Source organism: Bactrocera latifrons, unplaced genomic scaffold (assembly GCF_001853355.1).
Source record: "Bactrocera latifrons isolate USDA-ARS-PBARC rearing strain unplaced genomic scaffold, ASM185335v1 scaffold_370, whole genome shotgun sequence".
Lineage (NCBI taxonomy): Eukaryota > Metazoa > Arthropoda > Insecta > Diptera > Tephritidae > Bactrocera > Bactrocera latifrons.
In genome coordinates this window covers 57,555-71,317 of record NW_017537013.1, presented here as the reverse complement: position 1 = coordinate 71,317, position 13,763 = coordinate 57,555, and the positions used below count along the sequence as shown (strand labels likewise).

At 32.6% G+C, this 13,763-nt stretch overlaps 1 protein-coding gene across 2 annotated transcripts in view; it reads left to right on the top strand.

Annotated features, from left to right (window-relative positions):
- Positions 1-13,763, top strand: part of LOC108972029 (venom serine protease-like) — a 91,850-nt gene that overhangs the window by 33,337 nt on the left and 44,750 nt on the right. The gene's annotated exons all lie outside the window — the stretch shown is intronic.

Sequence of the window (13,763 nt, the reverse complement as noted above, 5' to 3'; positions counted from 1 at the left end):
AGTACCCGCCGGGGGAAGCAGAGGAAGAGGAAGACCTCTACTCCGTTTTAAGGACCATATGGAGAAGGACCTGGCTTCGCTTGGAATATCTAATTGGCGCCACGTAGCGAAAAGAAGAAACGACTGGCGCACTGTTGTTAACTCGGCTATAATCGCGTAATTGGTGTCTACGCCAATCAAGAAGAAGAGAAGAAACCTACATACCAAGTTTTATCAAGACATCTCAATTTTTACTCAAGTTACAACTTGCAAGGACAGACCGGAATTTCAACTTTTCTCGCCACCCCGATCATTTATAGATGTATATATAACAATACATCACGAATGGACTCATCTGTAGAAGTTCACGCAAGCGAAGGAAGTTTTCTGATCGCAATTCTTTTACATATGGCTCAAGCAGCTTACGACTTCCGGCCTTTGACTAAGTATCCTCTGGGTAGCCTAAGAATATCCGTTTAAATGCGAGTTAAAGTGAAAGGGTAAAATATCCCCTACATAAGGTTGTAAACGTAAAAAAATACCCCCAGTGAAAAATAACAACCAGCTTCGGATGAGAGACGCGAATTGAAGGGCCCGACGGAAGGAAGGATGCCTTCTATGAGTGCTTAGAACGCACCTATGAGAGCTGCCCCGCCACGATATCAAAATCGTTCTTAGCGACTTTAACGCCAGGGTGGGCAAAGAAGGCATCTTTGGCATTAGGATTATGAAACATCCTCAAATGGAGCGAGGCTGATCGCCTTCGCCGGGGTCCGAAATATGGTTATCTGTTGGACTAGATTCCAGCATAAGTACATTCAGCAAGCCACCTGGCTGTCTCCGGATCCAAAAAACCAGATCGATTATGCTGTGATAGATGGAAGACACGTCTCCAGTGTTTTAGATGTGCGTGAGCTCCGAGGTCCTGACAACGTCTCGACCACTACCTTGTTGCAGCCAAGATTCACACCCGCCTCTGTGCAGCAAAGAACTTACGCCATAAACACAAGGAAGATTCGACGTCGAGAAGCTGCAATCACAACAAACAGCCGAATTATTTTCTACTCGACTTGCACTCCTACTCTCTGAGAGCACTGTGGGATGGCATATTAAGCTCTTTACTTTTCGGAAAATGCAAAAGAACAGCTGGTTCGACGAGAAGTGATGTTCTGCAGCGGAGAGAAAACAGACTGCCTACCTCGCAACGTTACGACCGGCCACAACACGTGTGGGATGGGATAAATACCAAGAGTTGAAGAGGGAAGGGGACAGGGGAAATGCTAGCAGAAGGTTTCAAGACCGGAGCATACTCTTGTGAACCTTGTAGATCACAAAGGTGATCTAGCGACCGATGCCCAGAGCTACTGAAACTATAAGAGGGAAAACTTCTCCAGCCTGCTGAAAGGCAGTGAAAGTACTAAGCCAGGTGAAGGCGAACCCGATTCCCCAATCGATGACGATGGAGCAGACGTGCCATTGCCCGACCATAAAGAAGTTCGAATAGCAATTACTCGCCTGAAGAAACCAAAGCGGCGGGGTCCGATGGATTGCTTGCCAGCCGAGCTATTCAAACACGACGGTGAAGAACTGATAAGAACCATGCATCAGCTTCTGTGTAAAATATTGTCGAAAATATAAAAACCAATATACAAAAAAAGAAAACTAGCTAAACCCAAATATTTGAATTGAATATTTGTACTTTATCACTGTTATCTACCTTTGAAATCATATATCATATAATTTTACTTATTCATTGTAACATGCTAAACATATCTTTATATAATATAACAAGAAAGGAAGGACTAATCAACCACGGTGTAAAACCAATCATATAGAGTAAAGTCAGCCGAATGTTCGAAAATCCTGGTATTAGTTATATAAATTAGTAAAAAGGCTTTTATTTTACTTTCAGAACGAAGTTACTCGCTTTATTCCTTATTGTTTAATGATTTATAGCATTCGACTTCGACCTGACCTGACTTGCTTTTTTTGCTCCACGGAGAAACTTTTTTGTTGTTCTTTCAAGCTTGGCGGGAAAACCGAGCTATGCGGAAGTTGTTGTTTCTTGGTATTCTGGCCAGTCCACGAACGCCACGCACATATTGAGAATTGAGTGTAAGAATAGGCTCAGCTTAGATTATACATTAACCTTTGTGTCAGATTTTATTAACCCTCGTGTTTGACAACAAGTGTACCTTAACTACTCTCCTTGTTAAGCTCGAAGCGTCCTCGTTTCGAAAAATTAATTGTGAATCTCGAAAATCGAAGTGATAGTGAGGCAGGTCGAAAAAATAATTTTTTTACAATTGTAGTAACTTATAACTATGTTTACAAAGTTGTTTTAATGAAATGGTAATAAGTCGATGTGATAGTGAACTGGTCCAAAAAAAGATATAAAAATTTGTGTGAGGTTTTTGTTATAGTTGTAATAAATAGCTTAGAACTAGACATACATAGTAGTTTTAAAGAAATGGTAATAATTCAAAATCAATAACGTATTTTCTTTTTATTTCAATATGTGGCTTAAGAAATAATACATATTATATAGTGTGCGAGTGTACATATATGTATGTGCTAGTGTGAGTTTATTATCAGCTCGCTTAGGTATAGATTGGGGTACACGGTAGTTGATCAAAGCATAACCAGAAGTTATGAATGGCACAAGTATATTTTTTTATCAAGAAATCCGTGGATGAAAGAATGTAGGAATGCGAAAGTAATAGTAAAATAAAGGTGAAATTCACTGGCTAGTTTCTGAACAGCAACGTGACCCTGAGGTAGCCGAGTTATCAGCTAAATAAAAAAATAATGAATTGCTAGAAAATGTAGATAAAACATATGAATGAAGGAAAGGCGTTATATACACAAAAAAACATAGAAACGTGATTAATCACGTTCATGAAGTCATAATGCATTTAGGTTGGGAAAAGAAGTTGAATAACGTCTATTGGTTCTAAAATATGTCAAACTATGTTCGTAGATTTGCTATCACCTCTAAATTAGCTAAGGCATCAGTAGGAAAATTGGAGACTAATTCCGTGATACACAGTGCAAATACGAGTAGACATAACGGTGAAGATGAGAAAAAAAATATTACTCAAAGGAGAACGCAATGGTTTTGGTAGATGTATTCACAAAATTTGTTTATTTTCATTACCCCTTAAACATTGACTCGAAAAGTTCTACCAAAGTCATTGAAGCCGTTGTGTGTTTGTTTGGTGTGCCTACTCGATTTATAGCGGATCCGGGCCGTAACTTTAAAAGTTGAGGAATACTTTATTTCTATAAATGCGAGTAAGGCAAACGAGCAGGTAGAACGTATAATGAGCACGCTTAAAAGTACGTTAACCGCCGTCAAAACCAGTCAGAGGTCATGGCAAGATCCCTTAACCGAAATACAGTTGGCAATGAATTGTACGGCCAATCGAATCACCAAGGCCAAAACATTAGAAATGCTAATCGGCAAGGAAGCTAGACCTTTTGGCCTATTGCCAATAGGTAAAGAAGTGGATAATTTAACTGACATGGAACCTAAAAAAACGAAGAGTGTTACCAAAYAAGACTTCATCCGTCCGTCCGTTTGAAATGATTGAATTATTAGATTAAGAAGATTTTAAAATCATTAACAAGCCAAAGAGCATATATGTAAGTATGTGCTTGAATTTTTAGAGCATTGCCAATAGACATATAAGTAAAGAAGTTGATTTGGACCACTCAAGAGGAAATGCGCTGATTGCCGAGTGTGAAATAAAGATAAAAAAAATGGTACAGTTGGTGTTTTAGAATCCCAACATGGGATATAATGACCGCACTATACAGATGGAATTGTTATAGCGGGGTCGGAAGATATGGATGACACGTTAGGCGCTTTGTAATCCTAAGAAGGGATATAATGAACGCACCACAACAGATGGAGCGGTCATGGCGGGTCTCTTTAAGTAGGTGTAAAAGGAAATACACAGTTAAAAAGAATATTAAATTAGCATGAATTGTAAAGTATGGTTAAGAAGAAAATGTATGAAATGTTATCAAGAAACCAATTTTTATACTTTGTTTTATTATTTAGCCCCGTTTGAATGTACGAATGTATGTATTTATATACGCATATAGATTTGTTTGTATATATATATATTTGTCTTGGTCTTGTTCTGTAGTTATGTGCTATTGATTGTTATATTTGTTTCTATAGTGGTGTGTTAGTGTTTTTGTTTTTGTTGTCACGATTGTCACTTTTTCACCTATGTTTTGTTTTTTATGTCAGTAAATAAGAAGCAGAACACATACATATGTACTTACATTTGCGTCACTAAACTTATTATACCCTTGCTGTCTCTTATACACATCTAGATGTGTATAAGAGACAGACATACATATGTACTTACATTTGCGTCACTAAACTTATTATACCCTTGCAATCATTTCATATAGATTATTATAGTTTTGTTCACCTAACGGTTGTACGTATCACCTAAAACTATTCCAGATATACAAATATTTAATTAATTTATTTATTTAATCACCAGGATACAAAGTATATACATATGCACCTATAGAGGTGCTACAGTGAACACCTGTTCATAGGCCTGGAAATCTAGTTATTACAATTTTCTATCTTATTCCATACAAGTATTATTAAAATTAAAATTATGCAATGATGTTGCGTTCTAATATTTAATCTATAGCGTTACAATCCACTTTACAATTTTTCTTTTAATATTTAGTGACTTTAATTTCATTGGTAATTTATTATAGTACTTAACTGCTATATATTTTGAGTTCTTATATGCTATGTTCTTATTAATCTTTGGTAATATTAAAGACTTAGCTCTGGTTATACCCTTATAGTTGTAATATTATTTTTTACAGAAATATTAATGATAGAATAATGATTCAGCTATGAATTTATCTTTAATACCTAGTATTTGCGTACTATCATTTTTTTCACAAATAGCACTAATTAATTTAGTTTGGATTCTTATGAGAATGTTCATTACATTTTTATAACAACCGCCCCAGGCAATGATACCATAATTAACAATACTCTCGAATAGGGCTTAGTAAATCTTCTTCAGTGTATTTTTTTCATTATGTTTCTGAACTTAGAGAATATAAATATAAAGTATCTAGTTTTTTATGACCTCTTTGATATGTTCATACCATCTCATGTGGCAGTCTAAAATTAAGCCCAAATATTTACAATGCTCAACCCTGCTAATTACCTTATCATATACCCTTAGCTCAAAACTATTTGGTATACTATCTTTATAGACACCAAAAGTTATATAATTGGATTTAACAACATTAAGAGTTAGATAATTATTACACAGCCAATTCCCAATCTTATCCATTAGCTCAGTCATTTTGATTTGAGCCTCATCCCAAGTTTTACAGGAGCATTTTWTTATTGTATCATCAGCGTACGCTGCTATATTATTTTCAGGTGACAGATTGAAAATATCATTAATGTATAATATAAATAACAGTGCCTTGGACCACCTTGAACTTTACATGCTTTACTTTTAACATTCATAAATTTAACAACTTGGTACCTGTTTGATAAATAATTATTTACTAGTTCAGCTGTTATGCCTCTGATTCCATTTTTGTATAATTTTTCAATTAAAATCTTATGATCTACCGTGTCAAATGCTTTGGCTAAATCAAGAAAAGCTATTACTGTTTTATTATTCTGATCAAGGTTTGTGTATATAAAATTAGTGATATCTACAATAGCATCATTGGTGCCTTTACTTTGCAAAAAACCATATTGATTAATATTTATAATTTTACAATCAGTTATAAAGATATAGATACGATTATTTTTAATGATCTGAGCAAAATGTAATATTTGCATGTCACAATGTTAGTTACCTTCTTACCTCATTAACTCCTTCGAAACGGTTTTAATGATTTTTACCAAATTTTATGTGCGTATTTAGCAGATCTAAGAATCGGCTCCTATCTATTTTCCATACCCCTAAGCGATAAGGGTTGATCACTCTTAATTTTTTTGTTAATTTTTGGACGAAGTTTTTGTTTTTTTATAATGTGGCATTAAAAAATACATACAACCCTAAAGTTTTACTTTTTTATCACCAATTCCTTTTTTTTATTAATATAATAGTAATATAATATTAGGTCTATAGCTTTACTTCCGCCGTTTTGTTTTTTCTTTTTTGTTTTTTTTTTTTGTAAATTTAAGGCTTTACTGTATAAAAACGGTCCAAAAGTGTTTTCCCTTTTTCCATCAAAAAGCAATGCTTAATTAACACACGAAATACTTTATGTTTAATTTTTTTGTAAACTAACACAAGTTTCTTCACAATAATTCAATATTTTTTAATACCTAATAGAAACAATATAGATAGTAGTAGTAGAGTAATAGTATTATCTATGTACACATGTGTCAGCTTCAGCAAAGCGTGGACGGGTCCTCAGCCGCACTTTTCTTGGAAATATAAAAGAAAAGCAAAATTTCCCGCAAATTTCGAAAATTCAAAAAGTGTCATTTTCAGTTGAGAATAAGTTTGGTATGCAAACAGATCTCTACAAATATTTTGTCGGGTTAATATTGATACAAATGTCCAAGATCGATATAAAACGATTCAATCGATTTAATCGACCAGTGCTTGACCCTAGAGACATCTATTGGAAAACGGCGAAATTTTAGTTAAACAGTACATTACACCTACATAACCTTAAAACTTCTCAACACGTGACACGAGCTCCAAACAACAACGGCTATTGTGTTGTAAGTATACTTCTTTAATATAAAAATGAATCGCAAAATGTGTTGCTAAGCGCACAACTCAACCACGCCTGAACCAATTCGGTCAATTCTTTTTTAAAGGTTCATTGAAGCTCAAACATGGTTTTTGCGGCGAGAAAAATTCGTATAATTGTCGGAAAAATTCTAAGCAACCTTTTTCTTTTTCTCATGCAAAGAAATGAATGTTGTTTGTCAGTAACGCTAAGGCTCGAGAACGGCTGAACCCATCTTAATGAAATTTTCAGAGGTTGTTCACTGTGGATCGGGAAAGATTTAGAAATAAAAAACCGCATGCTTTTCATGAGGAAAAGTAGAAAAATCGGAATATTCCAAAAAGTAACTTTGTTATTTATTAATTTTTTGTTTGTGTTTTTCAATTATTGGAATTGTTCAAATTTATCGTTTGCTAGTAGTGGTAAAATACGGGTTCTATACCACTTTTTCTTGCATGTTTTGAAAATGTATAAAACTGTTTGTAATTTTATGTTTACATTTTGCTTTTACTAATTTTTCAAACACAAGCCTCAAATGTTTTACTTAAAATGTCTAGTTCAGCATTTAATTTGTTCTGTTTGAATATAGCTTTCGAATAGAAACCAGCGCAGCTCTCAGGAAAGTTGAAAAGGAAAGATCATGTGGCGAATTCGTGGTCAATGCATTAGAATTTAAGGGRGATTAAATTTCGATAAATTGAAGGTTGTCAAAAAAGTCTTGCGGTGTTTTCGCTAGTTGGCGCTGAGAGCGCGTAGTTCTAGCTTTATTCGTCGTATCGGGTCATGCTATACCATTTTGGAAAGCTCATTTCACGCGTTAGATTTATTGTTGTTTCTTTTAAGTCGTTCGTGAGTTATAGCGTCGCAAACATGGAGCAAAATAAAGAGAAAATACGGCATATTTTACAGTACTACTACGATAAAGGCAAAAATGCATCTCAAGCCGCCAATAAAATTTGTGCAGTTTATGGACCCGATACAGTTTCCATTTCCACCGCACAACGATGGTTTCAAYGTTTTCGTTCTGGTGTAGAGGTGGTCGAAGATGCGCCACGCTCCGGAAGGCCTGTCGTCGAAAATTGCGATAAAATCGCTGAATTGGTCTAAAGAGACCGGCATAGTAGCAGCCGTAGCATCGGTCAAGAGCTGGGCATGAGTCATTAAACCGTTATAAAATAAAACAAAATAAAAAAATAGCGCACAACTTTTTTGACAACCTATTATAAATCCTAAAAGCTCGCTTAGAAGTTTATCTTCACGGATCCATGCAACATCACAGCAAATACTATTGGTTTTTATTGAAGTTCGATTGCCTTCGAAATCAATATCATCCCCTGAGAAATTTCATCATCAAACCATTCTTTTATTAAACATTTTAATTTCTGAATACTCCCATCATTATTGAAATTAACTTGTAATGAAGGGACGTTTTCACCCTTACCATCTAAATCAATTTTTCCTACATTTAGTAAACCCTTGGTGTTTAAAGTTCGATTTATAGGAACAGCTGCTAATTTTCGGTTCACAGACATCAATACAATTATTTACATTTCCAGGARTAACTCTTGGTTGAGTGGCTTTATGTACAGATCCCTCAGGTTGTATTAACTTTGAAGGTCGTTGTCTCTTACGTTTATTTTGTATCTGAGTCTCCTCTTCGATGGCACCTTGTTGGGATTTGGCGGGCTCTTCTAGTTCTTGAAGCTGCTTGTAAAATCCCTCTTCATTGAAATTTTATAAGATCTTATCAAATTTGTCGTGATTAATCTCAAAATTTATTATTTGTTGTTCGTTCTCAAAATTTGAATCCATATTTCTCCACGTTGATGTGACTCCCGTAAATATTTTAGTACAGTTGGACTATTACAAAAGTAAAATTCATATTTATATCTTCTTGAGTCACATTTCGAAATAAGTGTTTGAAAATTAGGTTTCATTGAATTTAGTGCTTCCCACTTTATTGAAACTTATTTAAACTTATTCGAAAAATATGTTCCGAAGTGTGTTGTTACTCCTAAAATGAGTTCTAATTTATGGTTTTCGAAAGAATTATGTAAATTAAAAAATAGAAAATCTCGTGCTTTTAAACTTTTTAAGAAATTTGGTTTAGTTGCTGACTATTCAAAGTATTCTAAATTGCGCCGACAATTTGCTGAACTTAACAAAATATGTTATAATAATTATATAAATAAAGTCAAAAATAATATTATACGTAATCCAAAATTGTTCTATGGTTTCGTCAACTCCAAACGCAGGATTTCTAATTTTTCGTCTGCTATAAAATATAAGTCTAGTATGTCCAGTGACAATCACACCATTTCTAATATGTTCGCTGAATTCTTTAGGTCCAATTACTCTCAAAAATCTCCAAAAAATKTTCCGAGTCAGCACAAGCTATATCCGATTTCTTTCATTAATGCACCTACCATTTCCSAAGCAGACGTCTTATATCAGTTAAATATATTAGAACAATCATACAATTACGGCCCAGATATGATTCCAAATATATATACCAACCCCTAATAAAACTATTTAACTCATCTCTTATGCAACGCTTATTTCCATCCATATGGAAAAAGTCATTTATAACTCCTTTGCATAAGAGTGGATTTAGGTCATCTATTGAAAACTATAGGGGAATAGCAAAGTTGTCTGTACTACCTAAACTTTTTGAAGCTATTATAACAGACGACATAACCTTCCAGATCTCTCCACTAATTTCTTGTTCTCAGCACGGTTTTCGTAAAGGGAAATCCACAATAACTAGTTTGCTTGAATTTGTATCACATGTATYAACGGGCTTTAGGGAGAATAAGAATACTGATGTTATATACACAGATTTTAGTAAAGYYYTYGATAAAGTAAACCACTCAATTCTTTTGAATAAACTTGATCTTCTTGGTTTCTAAAATGGGTTGCTTCTTATCTTAGTAATAGAATTCAACAAGTCATATTTAACGATACTCTTTCGGACATAATCAATGTTCCTTCAGGTGTTCCTCAAGGTAGCCATCTTGGTCCAATTCTGTTCTTGTTATTTATTAATKACATATCAGCTGTTGTTAAGTTTTCAAACGTTTTATTATATGCTGACGATGTAAAACTTTTTAAATCATTCATCTGAAATAGTGAAAGATGTCAGTTGCAAACAGACTTAAATAACCTAGTTTTATGGTGTGATAGAAATGACTTGCCATTGAATCTTAAAAAATGTAAAACGATGTGCTTTTCACGTAGATCTGTAGACCCTACTTCATACGTAATACAAAACTTACGGTTGGAGCAAGTATGCAGTTTTGTGACTTGGGCGTAACTATGGACCCCAAACTCAATTTTAATCTTCACACATCTTCCATGGTTTTTAAAGCTTAAGGTTTTGTTAAACGCTTACCACGAAAATTATTTTTACATCTTTGGTGAGGCCTATGTTAGAGTATGCTTCCGTGGTATGGAACCCTTGTTATCTAGTTCATTCTGAGAAAATAGAGTCCGTTCAAAAACAATTTTTACTTTTTGCCTTAAATCATTTGCATTGGGATTCCAGTTTAAATCTTCCCCCTTACACCAACCGTTTAAAACTTATAAATCTCCCTACACTCGCTAGTCGTAAAATATTTTATCTACTCTTAACAAGTAACATTTAAAAATTCTAAACTTTAATGTAATTCTTAATTTTGGATGTTGAAATTTTCGTTTCTGTAGCTGAGCAGCTTAAGATCGCAACGCTTAAAAGTCTCTTGCCTTTTATGACTCGGCTAATTTCGCTCTTTCGCGGATTGTGCCCCGCGCGTCGGTTGGTCGGGAGGAGGGTAATCGTTGGGTATTATTATTATTATTATATATCACATATTTGTGGTTTTTGTTTTCTACCGTCTTGGCTCCTTAAGCATGACAGCATATAAATTATAAATTTTTTTCAATGTTTTATATCGGGAATAGAGTAAAACAGAATTACACATTTCAAGAACGAGATAGTGGTTGGAATCTAAGTCGAATTATTCATATAGAAGTAAACATAAATAAATATCAACCAATTAGGGGGTCGTTATAAATATATACCACTACCCAAAACAATTGTAGATAAAAAAGCATGTATAAATATTGTTAACAAAGATGTATATTGCTTTAAGTGGACCATAATTTCATCTCTTTAGCAACCTTCAATACATACATGTAGACAAAGGTGTTCTTCATATAACATTAGAAATATTCAAGGTTCCATTATAACTTTAAATAATGATAAAGTAGTAAATTTCGAAAATTTAAATTTTCCATTACAAATAAAGGATATTAAAATATTTAGAAAAAATAATCCAAATATTAGTGTAAATGTGTTTGGTATAGAATACCATTTGTTAGTAGAACCCTTTTATTTAACGAAAGAAGAAAAATCACATCATGTTAATCTTATTTCTTTATATAATGATGATATCAATGAAAGTCATTATATTTGGGTACAAAATTTAAGTAGATTACTTAGTTCTAAAGTTACAAGAGTTAAGCATAAATTATATTTTTGTAATTCATGTTTAATACATTTTTATGAGGAAGAAAAATTAGCTATCCATAGCTAATTTAAATGCATTGTAGAAAAATTGTGACACGGATGCTTTTTATTATCGAATGTATTTTAAAACCAATAGATATTCAAAATTCTAGTAGGACTCAACGTGTGCAAGAACATATTCCTTATGCCTATTGTTATTTTATTAAGTGCTCATATAATAATCATCTTAATCGTTTCAAAATATATAGCGGTGTTGATGCTCCAAAACATTTTTTTAAAAATATTTTCAATGACGTTTTAAAAACTTACGAGCAGTATTTAAGTAAAACAGTTGGAATGCATCCATTAACTGTTGACCAACTTAGACTTAGAGGATATAGTTTGTCATATCTGTGGAATGGAACTCTTATTAAGTGATAGGGTAACAGACCATTGTCATTTAACTGATGAATATGGAGGTCCGGCACATAAAAAATGTAATTTGGAATATCAGATAGCAAATTTTATTCCAATATTTTTTAATAATTTATCGAAATATGATTGTCATCTATTTATTAAAGAATTGTCATCTGTTAAAGGAGATATAAATATTATTCCCTTAAACAAAGAGTTGTACATTTCGATATCAAAGAGAATATATGTTAATGATAAAAATACAATTGAACTTAGGCTTTTAGATTCTTTTCGATTCATACCTTCTAGTTTAGACAGTTTAGCTAAAAATTTAAATAATAATGATTTAAAAATTACAAAGACTTTTTTCCCTAACGATCACCATTTTGATTTAATAAAACGTAAAGCTATTTTCCCATATGGCTACTTAGATWCAGAAACATGTCTCAACGACACACAATTCTTTAATAAATTATCAAATGAATCATGTAGTATCGAAGATTATTAGCATGCTGAAAATGTTTAGGAAACATTCAATTGTTCCAATTTATTAGATTATTTATTATTATATCTAAAAGTAGATGTGCTACTCCTCAGTAACATTTTTGAAAATTTTAGAAAATTATACATGCTCAATATAACTAGAATAGAATTASAATTGTTTACTGATGAATACATGCATAATTTTATTTTGTCCGGTATTAGGGGAGGTATTGTTCAATRTTGTAAACAGCATTCAGTTGCTAAGAATAAATATTTAAGTGATTACGATGCGACTAAGCCTTCAAATTTTATAATTTATATAGATGTTAATAATTTATATGGTCTTGCTATGTCACACAATCTTCCTCATAGCAATTTAGAATGGGTTGAAAACGTAGATGATTTTAATGTTTTTAGTATACTAGAAGATTCTTTAGTTGGTTACATATTAGAAGTAGATTTAGATCATCCTATAACCACTCACAATATTCAATTTAATGACTTCCCATTTTTTTTCGAAAATAAAAAAATTCAAAGTTGATTGGGGATTTGGGAAACAAGGTTGGTTAAAAAATATATTGATTTATATAATTACCATTGAACATTAGCAGCAAATAAGTTTGAAGAAATTTTTTTGTAAATTATTAAATAATGCGGTGTGTGGGAAACTATGGTAAATGTAAATAAAAGAGTAGATGTTAAATTAGTACAAAATTGGAAAAATACTAATATTGGTGGAACAGGTAGAAAAAAAATTAGGTGCTAGAGCCTAAAGGGCTAAACCCAATTTCCAARGTCTGAGCAAATTTTCTGATAATTTATTAGCGGTTCAATTGAAACAAGTGTCAGTTCTATATAACAAACCGATATATATTGGTTTTTCCGTTTTAGAACTTTCTAAATTTAAAATGTATAGTTTCCACTATGATTATATCAAAGAGAAATATAAAAATAATATTACCTTGCATTATATGGATACTGATTCTTTCATTTATGATATTCAAACTGCCAACTTTTATAATGATATTCATTGTGCTTTTTCAAAATTTTTCGATACTTCTTCATATCCAATAGAAAATATTTTTAATTTTCCTCGATTGCATATAATGCATCAATGTATACATTTAGATCTAAGCTGCATACAATTTATACTCAAAATATTTATAAAGTAGCTTGAAGGGGGTATTCTACTCTAGAAATCAAATTTTGGGCAGTTTTTTGAATTTTATTTAAAAAAAAAACAAAAATAGTTTTACTATCCATTTTTTATGGTGTTTTTTTTATTGATATCTTAAGAATACAGAAAAAAAATTTTACAAAAATATATTAAAAATTAAAATAATTAGAGGGGGGCAGGTGTAACAAAAAATGGCGCATCCGGGTGACATTAATCCTGACTCTACTGGTGGTCTGAAAAAGAAATCAAAAGAAATTCTTAATCAGTAAGGGTGATGTTATAGTCCCTATTTCAAGGAACACGAAATTTTTTTTTTCAAAAATGGCAACTACCTGAAAATAAAAAGAATTTGAAATTCCTAAATTTTTTTATATACAGATAAAGGATAAAAGATTATATAGTTAAGGTTCACACAAAATTTCAAGTAAATCGGTTGTATAGAACTTGAGATAATGCCGGTAC